At 44.6% G+C, this 22,401-nt stretch overlaps 1 protein-coding gene and 1 long non-coding RNA gene across 5 annotated transcripts in view; one reads left to right on the forward strand and one right to left on the reverse strand.

Moving 5' to 3' along the window:
- Window positions 1-9,163, forward strand: part of FOXO3 (forkhead box O3) — a 125,434-nt gene extending 116,271 nt beyond the window's left edge. For all 4 annotated transcript variants that reach the window (XM_025925326.2, XM_086707542.1, XM_086707544.1 and 1 more), the window contains one exon: window positions 4,366-9,163. The gene's annotated coding sequence lies outside the window, so the exon portion shown is untranslated. The remainder of the gene's footprint in view (window positions 1-4,365) is intronic.
- The window catches only part of LOC147581137 (uncharacterized), a 50,108-nt gene that overhangs the window by 7,426 nt on the left and 20,281 nt on the right, over window positions 1-22,401 (reverse strand). Inside the window, exon 2 of the long non-coding RNA XR_015251457.1 lies at window positions 122-367. This is a non-coding gene — a long non-coding RNA (uncharacterized LOC147581137). The remainder of the gene's footprint in view (window positions 1-121; window positions 368-22,401) is intronic.

Here is a 22,401-nt window from a genome sequence, read left to right on the forward strand (position 1 = left end):
AAAAAAAAAAAATTAAAAGCATCAGAGCCTATAGGCCGTATTTCCTAGGAACTTGACTTTCCTTAAGTGAGGCTCCTCAAACAATACAAATTTGGCCTCTAGCCTGACCAAACTTCCATACCTGTTCTGTTTCTCTCATAAATTATTCAATGTCAAAAGTGGCAAGTTGACAGCATTTGTCAAAATGTATTTTTGTAGAGCTGCACCTCCTAATTCCTCTTCCCTGGCAGTCGTGGAGGACGGCATGATTTGGCCAGCATCACAGGCAGACGGCTGGGTTGTAATCTGCCAGGTCCCTGCTATCACAGGTGACCACCAGGCTGGTTCTCAGGTGCTTCCATAAGTCATCTTCATCTCCCACTCGAACCTGGAAGATACTGAAAAATTACCAAATTAAACCAGAGTGTTGGGTCCATCAAGTGTGTTCTTGAGCTGCTCCACGTTTGGGCTGTGAGGATGGGCTCCAAGGGATCTGCTGCCATTTTGGCACTCCCAAATGAGACGTGGCTGCCTAGCCCAAGATGCAGAGAAATGCTGTTTTTCCACGGTGACACGAGCTACAAAAGCCTCAGTGGATGGTGGCAGATGGTTGTGGCTCATGATGGATTTGGTATCCCGGAGATCCCTCTGGGGACAAAGCAGAGATGGTGACAGGCAGGCATTTCTTTGTTCCCTCCTCACAAGTGGAAACATTCAGATAGTCTGAAGCCCTCACCTGTTCTCTGAACTCCACATGAGGTTTCCTTGTCAGATCGAGTGAGCATTGATTCATTTCCTTCTCTGTCCTAAATATTCCATATTTAATCCCCAGCTTATCCTGGGGGTTGCAGGTTTGGCTTAAATTAAGTTTATGTTTAAAGAGTGGGGAGAGTGGTGTTTCACTTTGTGTTTTCCAGGCAGACTTCCTCCAAACATCTTGCGTTTTAGCTAGGAAAGCAGTGGATAACCTTCCCGGATTTGTGGGTGTGTGAGCTGCATGCTACTGGCTCGTTTTCCGTCCATGTCGGATTTGGTATTGGGGTCCTATTCCTTTCCTCTCTGCCAAAAACATGAAAACACTACTGAGAAATCCAAATTTGTCACAGTGGAGTTATGTTGTGGGAGGACAGCAGTAGGGACTTTTATGTTTTATTTCCAGATTAAAGTTGATTGGGGTTGTTATGTTTTGTGTAGAGTTTTTTGGAGGCGTTGCCCTTTCTTAGAACATCATGTGATTTAGTGGTGATAATTAGGCAGAAACTTGTCTTCCCTACAGATGCCAAGATTATAGAGGGACTTACTCTCACCAGAGACCAGATGACAGCATCCATAGATATTTTTAGAACCAGTCTCATCATTTGGCTTCTCCATTTCATTTTCCTTGCATTAACAGCCTGATTTCAAACTTACTGGGCAGGGAGAGGGGAGAGAGGGGACCTTCTCCTTATTAAAGTCACTGATGGGACAGAGCAACATTTTCTTTTCTTTTAGGACAACATTTTCATATTTATTCTTAGTTGGCCCTTTGCCTAGTAACTGCAAAATGATAGCTGCAGTTCTCTTCAGCTGTATGCTTCCTTTTCCTTCCAAAAGTTTTGCTTAATCTGATGTGTTTTTAAACTTAGCATCAGCATACTTAAACCTTAGTTCACTTAAATGTCTTACTTTAAACAATGTAAGAATAGGGGAGCTTCATTGAAACCTACCAAACTTGTACCCAACCTGTGCATCATTAAATTCCCAGCTCGGGAGCTGGTGTCATCATTTAAAGTGCTTCATCTATTTTTTCGGTCATCGATAGAGTCAGATAAACATGTGCAAACAGTGACCCACTAAAGAACAGCTAAAAATCTAAGGCAGATAAGGAGCTGTGTTCTTTGTGACTATTTTTAATCATAGAGTCTTCCTAGTGAATGGTGATTTGGTGTCCCTTTTAGAAGAATGCTTGTATTTCTGTTCAACATTTATCTGATTTCTTTATGTTTTCAAAATATTTTACAATCTCTTTGCTTTCTATTGCAGAGAAGAGTCACCTTTATGTCCTGTGGAGTGAAATTTCTTTATTACATTTGTCCTTGTGAGAACTTCTTCTAAACCTGGGCCTCTCCTCTCCTGGCTTCTCTTTTAAGCACAGGGGGTTTCCTGAGCAGATTGGGAGGCATTGCCTGAGAGACCCCCAGGGAGCACCAGGACTTAGTGCCACTGGGGGCCCCAACCCATTCTGCAGAAATGGAAAGAGTTCTGATCAGTGCATTGCCTTTTTAATGATAACTGTTCCCAGAAGATTCTGGGCTTTGTGATGACGGAATGTGTATTTGGCCTGAAGATTGTTGTGGGTTGTTGCTCTAGACTGCCCAGTGTGGGCCTCCTGCCCCTGGTTTCAGGGCTGATGCCCTGTTCTGCTTAGCATGATGCCATGTTGAGGGTTATAGGTGCCCTCTGCCCTCTTCCCTCCTACACTGACCCAGCTCCAGCATGAGAGCAAGCTGCATGCTCTGCCTCTGTACTTGGGGAATGAATTATGTCACCTTCCCAGTATGCACTGGTTTCCATGGCTGAATAATTAACACCAGAGGGAACCAGGATGGGGTCTGAATTAGGTAATGCTTTACAGCTTCTCCCTTGGCACCTGGGGACCGTAGTCCCCTGACAACTAATTGCATAGTGATGTTAGACTGTGGTTTATTAAGTGTTATTTGAAGGAAGAAACCAAAGAATATTGTCTGTACCTCTGTCCATTCGTGCCTCAGTGGTCCCAGGCAGAGTAGCTAGAATAGCACTGGCTCACCCTAGATGGCTAAATTCCTCACAGATACTTAGATCTGGTATCTGTTTTTAGCTTTTTCTTTTTTTTTTAAGTAATCTCTACACCCAACATGGGACTCGAACTCACAACCCCAAGATCAAGAGTCACATGCTCTACTGACTGAGCCAGCCAGGTGCCCCTCTTTTAGTTTTTTAATGTGAAATCAACAAGTCCGGGATAATATTGTCTAGTACCTTTACAAAGCAAAAAAATCCATCAGCCAGGGAAGCTGGCTGGGTGGGGAAAGGGGGCCTTTTTTCCCTTCGTTCTTGTCACTGCCTCCGATAAAACAACCTAAGTACTTCTGTTTGGAGCTATAACAAGAGTAACTGTGACCATAGGTATGTAACATCATAAACACTAGGCCCTGCTGTCTTTCTGAATATTGGTAGTGAAAGGTAAGATTGCCAGCCAGTCCAGCCACAGAAGAGACTGAAGTCATAAGTACATTTGTGAAAATTCCAAATGAACCTAGTATAGTATCTGTTCTAAAGAGGGGAGAAGTAGATGTCTGCAATGCGTGAGCATACTGGTGCATATTTCGTGACTTGCTTGCCTTCTCGGATGAGAAGATCGTGAGTTCCTGTTGCTTCACTACCACTTTTGTATCCATTTCTCAGCTGAGAGCCATTTTTCCCTACCACGACAGCTGACGCTGTCTCCATAAACAAAAGGTCTTAGGTCTTGAGGTCAGCCTTGTCGATTCCTTTAGCTACATCTCTATGGGTACACTTTTTTTTAATCCTTTAACTTTTCTGGGCTCAGGGGTCACATGAAGTCTGATAAGACTGTAAATTCAGATGCTCTGAGAGGACCTCTCTTGTGCATCACCATTGAAGACTGTTGGAGGCAAAATAATAATAAGTTGTTAACTGCTAAAGGGATGTTTTGTGAGAGGGCTTTTTGGCCGTATATGTGAGTGTTCTATAATTGTTTTCTCTGCAGATTCTTAATATAAAAAAAATTCCTAAGACAGCCCACTTAGAGATCACTTACTCCTTTCATGGTGAGCGAAGTCAAGATAATCTCTGTCCAGCAGTACAGACTGATTAAGCCTTTGTGGAAAGTGGCCATTTCAACTCCCCCCTGATATTGGATGGTAAACAAGGCCAGTGAGTCCATATAGCCAGTGAAAGAGAACCAGAAAAGCACCGCTGGTCTGCTTAGGGTGACCACTTTTTATGGTTTTAGCATGAAAGGTCCATGTCCCAGGACATCTCTCAATCTGAAGTCGAGAGCAAAACCCCATCTGTACCCTGGACTTACCTATCTTAAAAAGGCCTACTGAAACACCACCTTTCTTTGTTAACCTCCCGAAATGGATGACCTCGTTTCCTCTAGGCTTTTTCAACTTGAGGGCATCTTGTAATGAAGCCCAGAAGTGAGGTAAGTAGTCTCCATGCTTTATCCTGGGTTTTCAGACCTCTGAACCTAGTGTAGCAAAACAGCTTTACTATGAGTACTGTTAGCTTGGAGGTGAGGTGAGGGGACAGGAGGCTGGTGAAGTGTGACCCTGAGGTGCCTACGATTGCTGTTTGCATGTTCCTAATCACCTCTGGTTTTCTTTTCTCCTTCTGCAGACCCTCAAACTGACACAAGACCTACAGAGAAAACCCTTTGCCAAATCTGCTCTCAGCAAGTGGACAGTGATACCGTTTACAGCTTAACACCTTTGTGAATCCCGCACCATTTTCCTAACCCAGCAGAGACTGTTAATGGCCCCTTACCCCGGGTGAAGCACTTACTCTTGGAACAGAACTCTCTATATATAAAGTATGCAAAATCTTCCTTGTACGGGGTGATGAGCCACCTGCCAGCAAAGGACAGCATCCTGTCAGCACCACCCACCCTCGTTCAGAGCACACCGTGAGCTCCTGTTGGCAATTCTGTGGTGTATTCATATCACGATGGTTTATGGGATGTTTTAAGTGTTGTTTTTGTGTTTGTTTTCCTTTGACTTTCTGAGTTTTTCACATGCATTAACTTGCAGTATTTTTGTTAAAATGTTAATCATCCTTCCCCTGGCAAATTTAAAACCAGAAGGAAAATGTTGTACCAATTACTGTTCTGGCTTTGGTCATCACAAGCATTTGAACCCTTGGAACTCCATAAACTAACAAATTACATAAACCAGAGGGGGATTTTCTTTCTTCTTTTGTTTGGTAGAAAACTATCCTTTTCTAAAAACAAATGATGGCACAACTGTTTGCTGTGCACACCAGTTCAGGACTGAATCCTGCACAGGCAAAACGAGTGGAGTGTGGCACTCGACCCAGTGTGTTTTAGTTCTGAGTCAGGTGCTCAGGGGGTGAGACCCCCAGCACCTAGTCTGCAGTTGCCAGGTCAGTGGGTCTCTTGGTCTCCTGGCATGATCCTCAGCTAATGCAGTGAACAGTGATGGTATGTGGGTTAGAAATTAGGATGTTTTCAAGAATGAAATCAGCTCAGCTGCCCACTCGTTCCCAAATACCACTAGAGGATTTAGTTTTAAGGAGAAAAGGAAAAAAAAAGTAGTCCTGGTTTGCTTTGCAGAAGAAATGAACTCACAGCGAAGAATGCATGAAAAGTACAAACCGGAGTCACTATTTTCCTAAAATACACACCCTTGATTATTTTCAGCCTTGCTGTGTATAATCTGATCTAGACGTGTATGAGTGAGAGGCAATAGCATACAAACTGATTTATATATATATACGTGTGTGTATATATATATATACGTGTGTGTATATATATATATATACATATATATATATACACACACACACGTGCACATATATATATAAAAGCTTAGACTGTAATTGTACAAGTGACACAATGAAAGTACAAGATAGGGCGGTTTTGACTTTATTTTTCCCCACTTTTCTGTTCTATGGATTTCATTTTGTTTTCAAAAAGTTATGGTGCTGTATAGGTGCTTTCTGTTTAACCTGGAAAGTGTGATGATATTAGTTACCCTCTTTGGTAGACAGAATAGTTGGGAACACCTTTGGTACATATGAAACTGTGTAATGAAGCTCTGATTAGCACAGCATATGCATACTTCTCCAAAGTGATATATGAAGACTCTTTTCTTTGCATAAAAGCATTAGGCATATAAATGTATAAATAAATTTTATCATGTACAGTACAAAAATGGAACATTCTGCATGGACGTTAGGAATACAGGCTAGTATTTCAGCACAGACCTCCCTGCATGAGTTCTCGCTGACACTTGCACTGTGCAGTGGGCACCGACTCCCTTCCACCAACACAGACGTGCCACCCCACCCCCTGCACCTACCACCGGCCGCCAGGGGCCCCTTTGTGCACCTTTGCTTTATGATTCCTCTGGGGGTGATATTGGTGGTGATAACAGCTCCTAGCATAATGAAAGTTCCATTTGACGTATTGTCACACGTCTTTCCCGCCTCGCGTGGGTTGTCATGTTTGAGTGATGGCCCTGTTGATTTCACCCTGCCTTTTACTGAATCTGTAAATTGTCGTGCAATTGTGGTTATAGTAGACTTGTAGCAATATTGCCTTTTCTAAACTGCTACACGTTTGTAATCTTCATTTTAAAAGTATGTATAATTTTTAAAAATATGTATTCTATTCACGTGGTCTGCTTGTCAGTGAGACAGACTTTTGCTTACTGTATTCCTTTATAATAATGCTAGCTGCTTCCTTGATTCCTTGGTAGTCTACTATATGCAGGAACTGTTGAGCATCCGTGAAAGAAGGCTACCTCTCTGGGTTTCTAAGAAATGCTGCCCTGGGTGGGGATACAGTTTAGAGGCAGCCACAGCAGCTGTGGGGACCGAAGGGTATAGGGGTATCAGGTACTAGGAAAATCCGGAGGGCTTACAGGAGTAGAGCCCAGAGAATTTCTCTCCTGAACTCAAATAAAAAAAAAAAAAGTAAACTAACAAAAATATGTATTTGCCTTTGCAGTTTTATAGACCCTGATTGCCACCTTGGCAGTAAGAAGAGCAACCCTCAAATATGTTTCAACTTTAAAATGTTGAATTCCTTTCAGACATGTGGCATCTCATTTATTCTCCTTTTTTCTCAGTGTTTGTTAGATTTTAGGCAGAATGTCTGACAGAATGTCCTAGAGCCAGATTATAATTTAATCTAAAACAGCTGAGGGAGGGACAGGAGGTATGAGAACAGGGCTGCCACAGAACACATCAAGAATATGGAGGGGAAGGGGTGCTTTGAATTTGTGTGTTTTTTTGTTTGTTTTTTAATGCAAATAGCATCTACGTGTAGAGCATTGTGGAGAGTCGAGATCAGGACAAAGTCCAGTGCCAGCATGAGTTCCAGGTGGGAGTCAGGCAAGAGCGGAACAGTTAGGCCTATCCAGGATCACAGCAGCCCTTTTAGCCATGGCCACTGCCAGCTGGCCCTCCACCTGGAGGCCAGGCTCCCTGAGACTCACTGGGTTCTTAGGTGGTCAGACGGGGCAGAGGTGCGACCTGACCTCCATTTCTTATACTGAGACCGCTTTCAGGAAGGCCCACCATGTGGCGTTCTGGGTGTCATGGGTCCTTCTCAGTAAGCTTTCTGATCTGGAGCCTCTCAGTGGAATACTTAGTAGGCTCCGGGGGCCCGGCAGCTGTAATGTTTGCATCCTGATGAGAACTATTCCAGGCTGTCCTCAGCCTCTAAATAAGCTGCTCTAGGGAGCCTTCCACTTTCTGATGGGAAATTAGAAGAGTAATGTTGAAAACATGACATGTACTCTGAGGTTCTGTTCTCCCTTCAGGTCTCCAGAACCAGATACCTTTTACCAAAGTCAGAAAAGAGCTTTATCGTAAGCCTTCACTGTCCTGGTGTGAGAACAGACTGCCAGGTTCAGCGTACCCATTAACTGTGAATGAATCTGAGGTCGATTTCCTTTATTGCATCCTCTTCAATATAATGATTGCTGAAACACGTGTTTTCTAAAAATTTCACAAGTTCGTCTTTCCTGTTAACAGGAGGATTACACACACATGTGTAGTACGAGGTGGACTTTGTGTGTGTGTGTGTGTTTGGTATTGAGTTTGGGTATTGTGTGCGTGTGTCACTTCACCACCCTGAGGTCAGATCCTCGCGACTCCTAGCTCAGGACAGCTCTGCCAGGTCTCAGGGTATCATTTCAGGTGGCTTCTGATCTTGTTAAAGATGGTAGGGACAGACTTCATCTATACCCAGTGGACCCCGCCTGAAGAAGAAGGAACATTTGAATCTCTTGGAAAGACCTTCAAGAGTAAAGCGGTCATTCAGCCAGTCCTATTTTGCGTGCTCATGCCATGGGCTGGCAAAGGGAAATACAAATGTTACCCTTTCTCTCTGAAAGCAGAAGCAAACCCTGATAGCTCTAACTCTGATTTCCTTTTTCTTGCTGTAGTTGGGGAACATTGTAAGATTAGGCATACCATTGTATTTTTTAATTTAGCAAAGTTTTTTTGTAGAAATGCAATCACTGGCAAAGAGGTACGAAAAAGCCAGCCTCTCCTAAAGACTGGGGGCAGCAGGCACGATGAGGGTAAAGTGAAGCCCTTGTGAAATCATGTCTGCCAAACAAGATCTTCATGCAGATGCCCAAGTAACTGAAGAGTATATTCTATTTGATCTAAATCATCAGTAGATAACATTTTATGCAGTTTAAATGAATGAACTATTTTCCTCTTTAGTTTTATTTGTGTGCGCTTTTCTTTGATGAATGATTGGTTCTGAGGCCTCTGCCACACTCCAGAATTACTTGTGTGGCTGCTTTAAAAAATTGAATGTCTGGTCACTTATTTCTCTAAAATTCATTGCCTGGCAATCAGTCTTCTCTCGTATACTTGTCCTAGCACATTACATACATGGGAAATGTAAACAGATGTGAAGGAGGACCAGAAAAATGAGTTAATACTAAAAAAAAAAAATGTATTGTGCATTTTGGCTTCACATGTTTAACTTTTTTAAGAAAAAAAAGTTGCATGAATGGAAAAAAAATCTGTATACAGTATCTGTAAAATTGTCTTACCTGTTTCAATTTCTTGCTCATTCCCCATTCAGACTAGAATTAAATATGGTGCATGGCCATATTCAAACACCTAAGAGTCAAGCAGCTGATACTTTGGTTTGAAGCACCTCATTCTTTCTTTCTAAGCGAACACTATCATATTGCATTCTTACTGAGGATTTTGTCTAACCATACATTGCCATGAATTAACTCTACCACCTTTCTTCCCAAAAATCAAAACCAGTTTGATTTGGGAATCTCCCCCTTTCCAAATGAAATAGAGATGCAGTACTTAACTTTCCTCGGTGTTTGTAGATATTGCCTTGTGTATTCCATTTACAGCCGTAATCTAGTTTGTAAACGAGATGGTGACGCATGTAAATAAAGCATCAGTGACACTCTGTCTCACTCCAAGACGTCTTTTATTCTCTCTTCCCCATCCTTTACCTCCAGACATGAACTAGCTGCGTTTATGTCAAGGTCTTCCTTTGGAATTCCTTCACAGGCTGGGAGAGGCCCAAAGCTTTGAAAGACTCTGTTGTGAACTCTCTAAACTGAATAATCTAGCAAGCTTTTTCTTCAGCCAACTTTCAAGCTCCACAGACAACCAGACAATTTAATAAAAGCAGATTTATGGCATCATTCATGGTGGCTGATCGTCATTTGGGTGTGCACAGAATCATGTTGCCCTGGAGGAGCTTTTAAGTAGGAAGGCATGATTTAGACTCTCTGCCTTTACTGAGTGTCGGAGATTTTGACCTAATAAGGTCCTCCTTGTGTGAGAGCAGCAGATGAGCACCGGTCATCAACAGAGCCTTCCTGCATATTGAAAATCACACACACACAATATTTCAAACTTCTGGTGGCAACAGCACAAATATTTCCTTGGTATGTACGTTTAGGGCTCCTCAGACAAGTGAGCGGGAACCCCACCCCATCGTAAAACTATCCCTCATAGCCTGAGTGGCATTTTTCATTTTAAAAGACATAAAAATGTTTCATCTTTTAGAAACTCCCTGGGATTGGGTTCAAAGTCCCAAGGAATATGATGGACTCTTATTTCAGATCAAGTAGGTAAATAAGTTTGCCCTTTGGGATAAATTTTCTATTGGTTGAGAGTCATGCTTTCAGAAGTTTGTCCTTATCATTGTTTTAATTACCTATGAAGGTAAAACCTCAACATCTTCTAATACCAAAGCCAACTGGGAAAACGTATTTAATTTGATTTTGTCTCCCAAAAGATTAAAGATAGAAATCTAATACTAGCTATCCTAAGATTCTCAGTAGGGAGTTCTCCTAAACCAGGTAAAAATTCAACCAAAAACCAATTAAAGTTAATGATCAACAATTACCAAGTTAAGTGTGGCAGTGGCCCAGACTCTGATGAGCACCAGGAGAACCAGGACCTGGGCCCTGTCCCCATGAGTTTAGAGGTATCTGCTCCACCTTGATGAATAAAGGGCTAATTCTTGCTGACTCTCTGCTTCTGGGTTAAAGAAGGAAGAATTTGGATTAATCTCTACAACACTTTAGGGATTCAGTTTTGCAAATCAAGTTCAAGTAATGAGGGCAAACCTTTAAGCTAGCAAATGTGACCTGCATTAAGCCAGTCACACACACAATGGCTGGAATACAGGGGTCGAAGGTAGAGGAAGGTGGAATTCCTGGCTGCTATCTGCCAGATGCTCCACCCCATCCCCACACAGCCTGTCCCCTGGGACATGGAAAAGAAGGGAGATGGCTACCAGGGAAGGGTTGGCAATGGGTAGGGGAGCATATTGGTAGCGTGGAGGTAAAGAAAGGAGCGTTCAGAAGGGGACTTACCTTAGCTCTGCTTTTATCTCCAGCTGAGAGAAGCAATGGTGCTGGGCTCTGAGGACTAGACACCTTTGGAACTGGAGGAAGAGGAGGACTTCCTTCCAAATTTGAATGAGGAAAACTATCAGCAATATGTAAGACCTGAAGGTGTGTGTGTGTGTGTGTGTGTGTGTGTGTGTGTGTGTGTGTGTGTGTGTGTGTAGTTCTGCCAAGTGACTGTCCTATAATAATGGCTCAAAACTGCATTGTTGCATGTCTTCTCTGAGGACTTCCTAGAAACACTACAAACATCCCCACTCCCACTCAGGTAAGAAAAATGTTGATTCCCTTCTTGTATTGGCACAGGGCCTCCTCTGAATCCTACCTCACCCATCTGCACCTACAGTGCCAGGCACAGTCTTTGTCCCAGAGAGATGGGCCTAAAGGAGCTGGAGTGAAATGTAGGGCTGCTGGCACGAGTTCTTACGTGGGTGAATCCTACGAATGATATACTAAGAATATGATGGAGGGGCAGAGGACGTAAAGCCAAGGTGACCCAAAGGAGGGGAACATTTGAACAGAAAGGCAAAAATGGGTTGAGTTTTCTGGTTCAAGTGATGAATCTCAAGGACAGAGGAGGCAGGAAAGATTGGACCGTATTTGGGAAACAGTGAGTAGTGGGCTTGTTTGGGGCTTAAAGAGCTCAAGGAAGTTCAATGAGAAGTCAGACAAGGAAAGTGGGCTGCTAGAAAATTCTAGAACTGTGGCTTGGACTCTGATAGTGGAATAGGAAGAGGGCAGGGACCTATTTTGAGTGAGCCTTTAGAAAGGGCACACCGTGGGAGGTGGATCCTAGGAGGAGGATGTTGAGGAAATGAGAAGTCATGGTTTTTCTGGAACTATTTTCACAACATGCTACCCACAGAAAATGATGAGTGTATTGCTCATTGGGATGACAGAGAAAGCTGCTCCAGGTCCCGGGCCCTAGAAGCTGCCCCAAGGCTGACAGGTTAATAGTTCTCAGCATCCTTGTGACTTTGCAACCCAGGTAAGAGTCCTGATCTAGCGGAAATCACAGAAAACTTAGTTAAGTCCAGAAGATTTTGGCTTTCAACTCTTTACCTTGTGTACAATTTTAATTTATCAAAGTGGGAGTGTATTACTTTTATAAAGACACCTACAGTTTCATGCTGGGACCTATCCCTAGGAGACAAATGTCCATTTTACCTGGCAATTGGGTTACAGAATTTTTTGTCAAAATTATCTTCATTTTGTTGCAGTGTATTTAAAAAAAAAAATTTGAAAGGTAATGCATTTGCATGAGCCAAGGTGGAAAGCCTGGCTTTGACTCCTAAGACTGCAAGAAATAAGCAATAAGGTGGGAGAAGGGTATTAGGGTGTAAAAGTGGAGATAATGAGGTGACTGTACTGTTCAAAAGGAATCTGATAGGGGCGCCTGGGTGGCTCAGTCGATTGGGCATCCAACTTCGGCTCAGGTCATGATCTCATGGTTTGTGAATTCAAGCCCCACGTTGGGCTCTATGCTGATAGCTCAGAGCCTGGAGCCTGCTTCAGATTCTGTGTCTCCCTCTCTCTCTGCACTGCACCCCCCCCCCAACTCATGCTCTGTCTCTCAAAAATAAATAAACATTAAAAAATAAAACATAAATAAAAGGAATCTGATAAACGAATAGTATCACTGCAAAGTTATTTCTTCATAACTTTGGATTTCCATAATTTCATCCTATTAACATCTTGAGTATCAGTATAGGGAATGCCTAGCCAGAACAAAGGAGTATTACGCATCAATTAAAATAATAGTTATGAAAGCTCTTCATATATTTAGAAAATGCTCATATCGGATATGCTCTTAGAAATGTAATTATTGCTGTCCTATTATAACCTTATGTATTAATATTAGAAAAAAAAGAACAGAAATAGTACCGCCAGTGTAAACTATGGCTGGGGAGAGGTCCTAAAAGGAAAAATGCAAAAATTGAAATAATTCTTGTGACACTTTTGGCCTCAACACTGGAACTTGGACCTCAACTGTTGCCACCATGAAGTATTCCTCAGTCCCTCCTCCAAATTCAAAGTCAGAGGGCACCTGCTGGAGCCCCCACTGGCAGTGGCATCAGGAACCACGAACCATGTTCTGCTCCAGTAGGGGAGGAGGGGCTCTTCCTCCTGCCGGGATATTCCTATTGGATGACTCCCTCAAGTAGGAGGGGATGCTCATGCTGGAACCTGTCCCCACAAGACAAGTGTCTTTTGGGTTATGGAATTTTTGGTTAAAATTATCTTCATTTTGTTGCACTGTATTTTTAAATACTTTGAAAGTTAATTCATGCACAAGATCCAAAAACCAGAAAGCATATAGATACACGCAAGAATGTTTTCTTTTCTTCCCTGGTGTAGTTGTCCGCATTGTTCCTCTCACCTCAGAATTTATTGTGCATGCTTCCAGGATTTCTTCTGCACCCACAAGCAATAAAAACACAAATTCTTATTTCCCCCTTTTTATTACCCAAAAAGTACATTATACACACTGTCAGGCATCTTACTTTGTTAACTACTTTCTCACACATAGAGAAAATATCAGTACATAGAAAGCCTCCTCGGGGCGCCTGGGTGGCACAGTCGGTTAAGCGTCCGACTTCAGCCAGGTCACGATCTTGCGGTCCGTGAGTTCGAGCCCCACGTCAGGCTCTGGGCTGATGGCTCAGAGCCTGGACCCTGTTTCCGATTCTGTGTCTCCCTCTCTCTCTGCCCCTCCCCCGTTCATGCTCTGTCTCTCTCTGTCCCAAAAATAAATAAACGTTGAAAAAAAAAAATTTAGAAAGCCTCCTCATTTTATAGTACCATAGCACCCCATTGTATTATTATATCATAGCTCATATAACCAGTAGTCCCCTATTGATAGACAACAAATAATTGTTTCTAAATGTTATTATCAACAACACTGCAGTGAATAACCTTATACATATATTACATACACACGTAAGTATCTTTGTACGATTAATACCCAAATTTGGACTTGCTGGGCCAAAGCGTACATGTACATTTGTGATTTTAACAGAGATTGACCAAACTGCCCTCCAAGGTACCAATTCACATCACCAACAATATAGGAGAACCTCTGTTTTCCCACAGCCTCGTATTTTTAATGTTTTAAATTTTTTTTTGTAACTTTAATTTATTTTTGAGACAAAGAGAGACAGAGCATGAATGGGGGAGGTTTCAGAGAGAGGGAGACAGAATCTGAAACAGGCTCCAGGCTCTGAGTTGTCAGCACAGAGCCCGACGCGGGGTTCGAACTCACGGACCGCGAGATCATGACCTGAGCCGAAGTCGGCCGCTTAACCGACTGAGCCACTCAGGCGCCCCTATTTTAAAAAATTACATTGCAAGTCTGTCTTTCCCTCTTCCCCTCCAAACTTCTTTTAGTACTACCTAAGGTAATAAGGGCCCGGTGCGAGGGAGGGATGCAAGGTAGGAGGGGCTAAGGAGGCAGAGTCAGGGCAGCCTGGCAATGGCTGGGGACAGAGGAGGAGCTGCTGGCGTTCAGTTAAACACCCATCCTTGTGCCAGCACGCTGAGGATCGTGGTGCCAACCTGTCCATCCAGTCTGGCCACAGGCCCCACCCCTCACGCCACCAGCTTGGACCGCCCAGCCTCAGGGTCAGCAGCCTGACCTCACAGCTGCGCTCCCTTACCTCCCAGAATTCCAGAGGGGAGCTGTCACCCGAAGGAAACCAGTCTGGTCTCTTTGGCACCAAACCACACACCTAGACCTATTCATGGCAAGATTGCACAAGCAGCTGGAGAGCAGCCCGGCTGGCTGGGCATGGGGAGGACAGGGCCAGTTGTGGGCCAGGCCATGACCCATCGGTGCCCCCGGCAGGCCTTCCAGCTTTCAGAGCAGGGCTGTCCCTGGGGGCGGGGGAGGGGGGGGTTCTGCGGCCTCAAAGTTCTGGCTGGCTTCTCCTCCTAAGTGGGGGAAACCTGTCCCTCCAAAGGAAAAGCTCTAACACTCTCCTGTGAGCTGGTGCCCCACGAGCTCTCCTTCTGCCCTACCGTGCAGGTAGGAGGGGGAGCCTCTCCTTAGCACAGAAACCAGGAGGCCAGCTTTTACACAAGAGGAAACTGAGTCACTTAATGACTAAGCCCTTCATGTCTCTGTGGGGAGCCAGTGTCATGGAGTAGGGGAGGGAAACTCAACTCTGAAATGGGACAGATGTTGATTTGAACCCAGCCCTACCTGTTCCCTAGCTGAATGATGATTAGGTGGGTCAATTAACTTCTCTGGGCCTCTATTTTTTCTCGTGTGAAATGGGAACAAGGCTGCCTGTGTTGTGAATTTCGAGGATCACCTGAGAACATGCCTGTGAAGGATTGCAGCGTGCTTCCCCATCAGCAGGAGACCTTCGTCAGAGTCCTCTCTGTTTACACACAGCCCATGGGCCCACACACTGTGGGATGTTGGATTTTTTTTTTTTTTTAGTTGAAGTATAGTTGACACACAATAGAGTATATTGGAACAGTGGTTGCAGATGTACAACACAGCGATTTGACAAGTTTGTAAGTTATGCTGTACTCGCTGCAAGTGTAGTTACCGCCTGTCACTACGCATCACTCTTACAACACCCTGAACTGCATTCCCTGTGCTGAGCCTCTCATCCCTGTGACTTACTCCATAAATGGAAGCCTATATCTCCTGCTCCTCTTCACCCATTTGCCTGTCTTCCCACCCTCTCCCCTTTGGCAAACCATCAGTTTGTTCTCTGTATTTAAAGGTCTGGCTCTGCTTTTTGTTTGTTTGTTCATTTGCTCTGGGGTGTTGGTTTTTATCATGTAAACATATAAAACAAACTTTGACATATTAATGAGCCCCATCAGTATAATTAGACTGTACAGTAATTAAGCATGAAAGGTAACCAACTTGTAAAGTTTTCCTGCTCTCATTTTCTTTGATGTTCTTTGGGATCTGTTAGCAGTACCCGTGTGCATGGTCCATGCTGTGTGCAATAGAATCATCATCATGATCACAAAGAACTCAAATGTCACGGGGGGGGGGGGGGGCTGTTGGGAGGCTTGTTTCTGGTCCTAGCTCTGCCATTTAATACTGTGTGGTCTTGAGGGAGTTATTTCCCTCCTTGGGGCCTCGGGTTTCCCCATCTGCAAAAGTCTACTTCAGGAACATTCCACACTTCATAAGGCTGTCATTATGGGCCCAGATATGGAGCACGCATTTCACAAGCCACAAAGCAAGTACCAGGACCACAGATGCTTCTTTGAGTTAGGAAGTCGGCAAATGTGAATACATTCGTTTTCCAGAAGGGAAACTGAGGCAGAGTCCAAAGTGGGTTTAAAGGTTCATGGTTTCTTGCTACTCCCCAACCCTCTGCCTTCAAAGCCACACACTTTAGGCTGTGAGACCCTGGAGAGAGAGTTGGGGTACAGCGCACCCTAAGGAGGCAGGAAAAGGATGGCAGAAAAGGAAGCAGAGATGGAGGAGACCCAGTGGGAAGGGGACCTGCGGCAGAGACGGCCGGGGAGGGGGTGGGGGGAAGGAGCTGCGCGCGCCGTACACAAATGTTAGCCCTATAACCGGCCTGCTGGCATTACAGTGAGACTCTCTAATTTGTGTCCTAAACAAGTGGAATGACACAGGCAGCGCCGCAGGAAGGGCTCTCCGACAGACACAGGGCGATCCCCTGCTCCTTTGAAGGGTACCAGGAATGGCAGCAGGCTGGGAGCCACTGGTGTAACGAAGGGAAGCTGTCGGCCCCCCACTCCCCCACCCCTGGCTCCCCGCCCCTGTCCTCCCGCCACCGCCACCGGTGTGTGGGGGAGGGGCAGGGGGACAGGCAGGCAGGCGGAGAAAGAGGCCTCTGAGTTGCCCTCTCCCGGATGTGCCTGGATGGCATTTCCTCCGTAGACCCCTTCCTGCCCAAGGCACTCTCGTGGCCCTGCTGGGTGTTTGGAGAACAGAATGAAAGCGAACTTCCCTGGGCGGTTTAAAGCTTTTAATTGCCCTGTGTGTACCTCCCTGAGCGTCAAGGCTCAGGCCGCCTGTCTCCCGCTTGGCCCTGCCCAGGGTTAGCTCCACTCTGGGACAGTCAAAAAACTTTCCACTGGGGCCTGATTCTGTACATTTAGGTTCTTGTTAAGAGAAGCCACTTGTTAACTACAGAACTGAAAGCAAATGTAACTTGGACAGCAGCGAGACGTTTCTATAATAAAAAATGCACGGTTGGAAAACACTCCTATGTGCGAGCCTGTGGACCTCCTTCTTCAGAAGCCCGTGGTGAGTGGCACCACGTGGATCTCAGAGTCAGACACCGTGATGGGGCTGGCCTCTATCCTCCCTGTGACCTCGGGCCCTTGTGGTTTCCTGGGGGTAATAATACCTCCCTTTAGGATTCTTATGAGGATTAGAGCTAATGCATACAAACACCTACTTACTTATTTACCCTAGAATTCAACGCATACTTCCTGAGGGCCTACTATGTGCCAGCACTGGTCTAGTTAGTGGTTAAGAGCTCAGGTCTTTCATTTTAGAGATTCACCTCTATGGAGCTTCTGCTCAAGAGGATACTTCATTAAAAAAGAAAAAAAGGGGCGCCTGGGTGGCGCAGTCGGTTAAGTGTCCGACTTCAGCCAGGTCACGATCTCGCGGTCCGTTGAGTTCGAGCCCCGCGTCGGGCTCTGGGCTGATGGCTCAGAGCCTGGAGCCTGTTTCGGATTCTGTGTCTCCCTCTCTCTCTGCCCCTCCCCCGTTCATGCTCTGTCTCTCTCTGTCCCAAAAAAATGAATAAACGTTAACAAAAAAAATTAAAAAAAAAAAAAAGAAAAAAAAGAAAAAAAGACTGGGGCGCCTGGGTGGCGCAGTCGGTTCAGCGTCCGACTTCAGCCAGGTCACGATCTCGCGGTCCGGGAGTTCGAGCCCGGCGTCAGGCTCTGGGCTGATGGCTCAGAGCCTGGAGCCTGTTTCTGATTCTGTGTCTCCCTCTCTCTCTGCCCCTCCCCTGTTCATGCTCTGTCTCTCTCTGTCCCAAAAATAAATAAACGTTGGAAAAAAAAAAAAATTAAAAAAAAAAAAAAGAAAAAAAGAAAGAAGAAAAGAGCTCACCAGCCTTTAGAAACAGAAAAGTAACCTTAGTCAGGTTACCTAACCCCCTGCACCACCCTTTTCTCATCTGATGAATGGAGAGGACAGTAATACCCCTACCTGGCCATGTTAGTGTGAGTGTTAAATGAGATGCTACGCCACAGCACTCAGTGTCTGGTACAGAGCAAGTGCTTGATGAACTTTAGCTGTATTTATCAGTACTTTGGAATTGCTCAATAAATCAAAGAGCGTAGATTTTGTAACTGGGTTTCTAAAATGTAGTCGCTCTACCTTCCAGTGACAAAGGAAAGCAGATATTTCAAAATGAGCCCCTGTGGGGATGAAGGGAGCTTGCTAAAAACTCAGATTCCTTGGGTCCATTTCAGAAGTGCTGAATCCGCATCCAACGGGGCCTGAAATTCTGCCTTTTCAAACATTGTTTTTCATGATTCTGAAGTACACTAAAGTGTGAAAATTCCTGGGAGTAAGAGGTAAAAATGCTCCGCCACTGAGGGGGATTCTCTGTGGTGTGCAGAATAATGGCTCCCCCAAAGATGTTCATGTTCTGATCCCTGGAACCTGTGACTATGTTAGTTTACAAGGGGGAATTCAGTTAATAGTAAACTTTACAATAAGGAGATTATCTACCCAATGTAATACATGTGTCCTTAAATGGAGTAGAGGAAGACGGAAGAGTTAGAATCGGCGGAATGGCATTGTGAGGAAGACTCCACTGGCCTTGAAGATGAAGGAACGGCCCCCCAGGGTGAGGGATGTGGGCAGCCTCTAGAAACCAGAAAAGGCAAGAAAATGGATTCTCTCATAGACCCTCCAGAAGGAACACAGCCCTGCTTGATTTGAGTCCCATGAGACCCATTCTGGACCTCTGACCTCTAGAATCATGATAAATTTTTGTTGTTTTAAGCCACTAAGTTTGTGGTGATTTGTTACAGCAGCAACAGGAAAGGAAAATGTCCTCTTCAAGCACGTTGGATTCGTGTCGCCAGATCTGGAAGACCCATGAGGCCCAGCCTTGGGCTAGGGTGGGAGCCTTGAATCAGGGGAGTGACAAGGGAAGGAGCTGAGGGCTGCCCTCATGGATTTGCTGACCCTCTTTTTGTTATTTTGTCCTTGTTCATTTACTCTCTGATATTCAGGACGGCTGTTGAACAGGACTCACATACATCAGGGAGGCTCAGAGTGTCTACAAACTGCAAACAATCTGGAGGCCCAGGGGATCTCTATCATGTTTCCCACCTCAACCAAGAGGGCCTGAAGCACCTGCAAATGGCCCAGAACCCTGAGGAAAGGGAAAAGGACATTCCAGGAACCTCCCAAGTGGAGTGGAACACTCCTTCCCCACACCCAGATTCTCTGGAGACGGGAAGATGAAAAGCAGTTCTCACACCCACACCCTCCCAAGAGTGGGCCTTGCAAGGACTTCCACATCCCTTGGTTCTTTGCTCTCCAGGGGCTCCTCTGGCACTGGGCTAGCCTGTAGCCCTTCTTCTCCTGTCCCCCTGCCACTCCCTTCCCTGCCACCTCGTGCTTCCCCTGCTCTCTGACCTGCTGAGACCCACTGAGTGGCAGGCACTGTGCTGATGGTTTTACATGCATCATCTTTTTTTTCTCCTGATTTTATTATGAAAATCTTCAAACATACAGAAAAGTTGGAAGAGTGATGACCCATATTACCTGTCACCTCAAGTCAACAATTCTTTACTTATTTTGAGGGAGAGAGAGAGCGCGTGCATGCGAGCAGGGCAGAAGGAGGGAGAGAGAGAATCCCAAATGGGCTCCTGGCTGTCAGTGCAGTGCTGTGCAGTGCTACTTAATCTCACGAGTTATGAAATTATGACCTGAGCCAAAATCAAGAGACAGACACTCAACCAACCAAGCCACCCAGGTGCCCCCTAGATTCAACAATCCTTAACATTTGCCAGGTTAACACATATATAACACAGGTGTGTATGGTTTTGTTTTTGCCAAATCTTTTGACAGCTCAGCCATCATCATACCTCTAAACACCTCGGCATTCATCTTTCAAACCCCGTAGGATCCCTGCAAAGTCAGTACAGGTATTGGCCCCAGTTGACACCTGAAAGATTTGAATGTAAGAGTTTGAGATTCTAAGAAATGGACTTTCTTGCCCAGAATCACGCAGACAGTGAGCGACAGAACTGAGGTTTGAAGCCAGGCTCTCATCCTGTCTTCTAGTTGAATGGTTCTAGAGCTCGGAATTATGGTCATTGCAGAAGGCAAGCCTCTGGCTTTGAGTTTCTGTGAAAAAGCTCAAAACATTTCGGAGAGACAAAATTTCATCTTAAGAATATATCCTTAAGGTCAGAGCTACCACTTTCCAAGAGGTTGGGTATTTTCCGAGATGCCAGGTTACTGGAAAAGATGTTCAAGGTGCAGGCCCCAGAGGAACAGATCGTTAGAGATGCAAGACTACTGCTGCTGGAATGAGGTAACGCTTTGGAGCACCCCATCATGTACCTGAATGTTCTCTCATCCCAAATTGCCGTGAAATTTTCCTAGTTCACTACTCACTAAATGTGTGAATAGGACTTCATCCCCTTTGACTATTCGACACTCTTAAAGTCTTATTTTACTTTATTTTTAAAAGATTTTATTTTTGAGCGCCTGGGTGCTCAGTCAGTTAAGCATCTGACTTCAACTCAGGTCATGATCTCTCAGTTCATGGGTTCGAGTCCCATGTCGGGCTCTGTGCTGACAGCTCAGAGCCTGGAGCCCACTTCAGATTCTGTCTCCCTCTACCTCTGCCCCTCCCCGTCTTGCACACTGTCTTTCTCTTTCCAAAATAAATAAACCTTAAAAAAAAATTTTTTTAAGATTTTATTTTTAAGTAATCTCTATACCCAATGTGGGGCTTCAGACAGGACCAGCCAGGCGCCCCCTTAATGTCCTATTTTAGCTTTATATTTCAGAAATGGTGAAACATAGATGTGTTCAATAAAATACAAAATTTAAAGGGAAGGGGGCCTGGCTGGCTCTGTGGGAAGAGCGTGTGACTCTTGATCCTGGACATAAGTTCAAGCCCCAAGTCACCATGAAGCAGGAGACAGGCTAATTGTCCTCATTTTACTGGTAGAAATTCCAACGCATACAGGGATGTGCACATTATTCCCAAATAATGAAGAAATGCTGAATGGTGGGTCTCAAAATGTGGACCATTAGCCACCTGAACCCAAACAACCTGGAAAGCTTGTTTAAAATATAGACTCCTGGAGCGCCTGGGTGGCTCAGTTGGTTAAGCGTCTGACTCTTAGTTTCAGCTCAGGTCATGATCTCACAGTTTGTGGGTTCGAGCCCTGTGTTGGGCTCTGCACTGACGGCATGGAGCCTGTGTGGGATTCTGTCTCTCTCTCTGCCCCTCTCATACATACTCTCTCTCTCTCTCAAAAATAATAAATACATAGATACATACATAATAAAAAATAAATAAAATGTAGCATCTGGGGTTTACTAGGGAATCAGGTCACCAAGGGATGGGCTCCTCTTAACACCTTACCCAGGTGATTGTTCCTAACCCAAGCCAGAGAACCAGTGACTAAATTCCCAGACTATGACACCACACTAGGTACACTATTCTACCTACTGCAGCATTATACTATACTATGGGACTCGCTGCCAAATCGCTCTACTTTCTCAATGACCCATTTGTAAAAATTCTGAGTAGTTTTTTTTTTATTTTATTTTATGTTTTTAATTTTTTTTTTCAACGTTTATTTATTTTTGGGACAGAGAGAGACAGAGCATGAACGGGGGAGGGGCAGAGAGAGAGGGAGACACAGAATCGGAAACAGGCTCCAGGCTCTGAGCCATCAGCCCAGAGCCCGACGCGGGGCTTGAACTCAGGGCCCGCGAGATCGTGACCTGGCTGAAGTCGGATGCTTAACCGACTGCGCCACCCAGGCGCCCCCTGAGTAGTTTATTTTTTAACTTTTAAAAGTTTTTTTTAATTTACCTACCATAAAATTCACTCTTTTTGATATACGGTTCTAGGAGTTTTAACAAATGTAACCCTGTAACCCCAACCACAATCAGATTACGGAACAGGTCATAATCCCCCCAAACTCCTTTGAGTCACTCCTTTCTAGTCAAATCCTTCCCGAAACTTACCTCTGGTAACCACTGATCTCTTCCTAGTCCTGTAGTTTCGCCTCTTCCAGAATGTCATATAAATGGAATCATAGAATACATAGCCTTTTGAATCTGGCTCTTTGCATTTAGCATAAAGCATTTGTTGCACGTAACAGTATTTCATTCCTTTGTTGCTGAGTAATATTCTGTTGTGTGAATGTACCATGATTGTTTATCTTTTCCCCCAACTGAAGGACATTTGGGTTGTTTCTGGGCTTTGATGATAAACTCAATGATCCAAATTTAATTACACTGATTCTTTTCCATGGAAGAATAGCAATCTCATATAGTACCAGTGATAAGGGAGGGTAGTAGGTAGAATGAAGGCAATAGCTCACATATGGTTCCTGCCAGTGGGTCATCTGTTTAATGGGCCAGGTTCAGGACTTAAATTTGTCATTATGATAAACCTTCTGGTCTTCCAAAACCATAAAAATAACAGGGCCTTACAGAGTGCCTCAGAGCCTAATTCTGACAAATGAAATGAAAGGCTCTTGGCATGTCAGACCCCAGAATTCCCCCTGAAACCACCTGGGTGAGCCTCTCTTGTCTTAGAATATG

Source organism: Puma concolor, chromosome B2, assembly GCF_028749965.1.
Source record: "Puma concolor isolate L17-30 chromosome B2, mPumCon1.1.hap2, whole genome shotgun sequence".
NCBI lineage: Eukaryota > Metazoa > Chordata > Mammalia > Carnivora > Felidae > Puma > Puma concolor.